Source organism: Harpegnathos saltator, unplaced genomic scaffold (assembly GCF_003227715.2).
Source record: "Harpegnathos saltator strain DR-91 unplaced genomic scaffold, Hsal_v8.6 scaffold62, whole genome shotgun sequence".
NCBI lineage: Eukaryota > Metazoa > Arthropoda > Insecta > Hymenoptera > Formicidae > Harpegnathos > Harpegnathos saltator.
Window position 1 is genome coordinate 1 of NW_020230449.1, and position 2,520 is coordinate 2,520.

Consider the following 2,520-nt stretch of genomic DNA (forward strand, 5'->3'; position numbering starts at 1 on the left):
TAAGCAAAGGTACAGCTGCTGGCCTGCGCGAAAGCAGATTTTGTTCCTTTAATCTTCTCCGAACGGTGTTAACGGATACATTAATGTTGCGGACATCCTTAAATTGTTTCTAATTTGAACAGATGTTCGATGTCTGTCTCTTAACGAATTTGAAACAATAAATCGGTCATCATTGTGATTGGTACATCGAGGACGTCCCGAACCAGGCCTTCTATGGAAAGAATTGGTTTGTAAGTACCTGGCATAAGCACGTTGCACAGTTGACACTGACAAATCAAGTGCCTGAGCAACGTACCTTCGACTTCTGCCATCTTCAATTAAAGCAATAACTTGAGCAGCCTTTTCAGGATTTATCGTCGCCATAATCGACGCAATAATTTCGATGCGAAACAATCAATTATGGTTTAAATTGATGAAGTTGCACGAAGCAACGCGCCTCGAAAGGAAAAGATCACGGAAAAAGAAAAGTCGCACGAGGCAGCGCTTATCGGAGTGAACACGTTCGGAAAAGGAAAATTGTTTGTCTTTGTTTATTGTCTTGGCACATACATTTAAGAAAAATCCAGTCAAGCCAGGCGTTAAAGCCCGGCGCACCGACAGAATCTCAGTCAAGCCAGAACGTAAGCCCGGCGTACTGACAAACTCGCGAAGTCCAGCGTACAAGAGATAGTGCCACTATCGGCGGTGGACCGTACGAAGGCCAAAAGCTGTACGAAGGCAATCTCTGATCGTCTCCGCGGGCACTCTTATATGCCCTGGGCAGCTCGAACTCGCGTGCGAGCCGAGGGGCTCGCGCGCGCGACAACCCAGATCGCCGCGTCGCGGCGGCTCCGTGGACTAGGAGCGCCAGGGAATTTCGACGTTCAGGTGGCGTCCAGCGACTCGGCATCCCGCGCGCCGGGTCACCGCGAACTCAGGCGCGATCCTGAACAGCATATTCAAGCTGTGTACCATAATGGCCAATCGTACGGAGAAGGTAGAGAGCTAGGGACAGCTTCGCGAACTAAAGTGTATACCACAGTGATCATGCGTAACTGAAGGGTAAAGAATGATAACTTTTGATAAAAATTAAATTTCCAATTCGCAAAATTGTGTAAATTATTGTATAGAGAATAATGAACGCGGCTATTGAAATTATGAAAGAGCCAAACGAACCGCAGAGCCTCTTAGCCCCTTAAGCCTCGCTGAATCGACATTTGTTGCAAATTCGAAATTGAATATCTCGACACCTAAATATCCTAGCAGCAAATTTCAAAAACGGTTTGAAAGCTTTGAAACCGTACTTTTCGAAAGATCTATCGAAATTGTGCGCAACGATATTTTTTCAAAATGGCGGGTGATAAAAAGGAGAACATGAAAAGTTGCTAAAAAAAGGTTCGAGCGTGCGACGGCGCATGGAGCAAAGTAAGTGTCGCAGCTCAATGGGACGAAAAGTACCTAAAAGTATAGAATGTTTTCTTTAAAATACTTCGTTATAGAGCTTGATGCGATACTTATTCACTGAATTATGCAAATTTAACAAGAAAACCGCATTTTTAGCAAAATTTGGAACAACTCAGTGAAAAATGATCACATCGAGCTCGGTAAAGTAGCATTTTAAAGATAACACTCTATACTTTCATGTGCATTTGGTCCCATTACGCTGCGATACCTGATGCACACCATGCACCATCGCAAACACGGACCTTTGATTATCAATTTTGCATCCTCTCACTTTATCATCCGCCATTTTGAAAAAAATGGCCGAGCATAATTGCCATTCAGATATTCTTAAAGAGGACGTTTCAAGCTTCATTTTGCATTTCTGCGCATATTTGTATCTTCATTATTTACCAAGTTATGATCATTTGAAATTTTGTAATTTTTTCCCAAATTTTTAGTGTACCGGGTTTTTTGCGTTTGAGTGTAATCGGACTAAAACTTGTTTAATATGGGAGTGTGCAAAAGTTTCCGCCGTTCACATCTAGATGTTATGTATTTCGCAAACATGTTATCTATATTCTTCATATTCTTTGTTTGTTGACATCTATCAACAACAATCAGAGAAAAAAGGTTTCGTTTTGCGAAAGTTACATATCTTTTTACACCGTTAAACATGTCGAAATACGAGCCAACAAAACGACATTTGCGGGAAGTTTTACTTTTCCACTTTAATGTGAAGAAAACTGCCGCAGAAACTCATCGAATACTTGTGGACGCTTATGGTGAATCTGCTCCATCGGAACGAACATGCAGAGAATGGTTTCAAGGTTTAAATGTGGTGATTTCAACGTTGAAGACCATGAGCGATCCGGAAGGCCAAAGAATTTGAAGATGCCGAACTGCAACATTTATGGATGTTGATTCGCGTAAAACCCAAGAAGAGCTCGCAGGAGCATTGAACGTTGACCAATCAGTCATTTCCAGACGCCTCAAACTATGGGGAAGATTCGAAAGGAAGTTGTGTGGGTTCCATATCAATTGAAAGAAAGAGACATTGAGAGGCGATTAGTCACGTGCGAAATGTTGCTTGCTAGACAA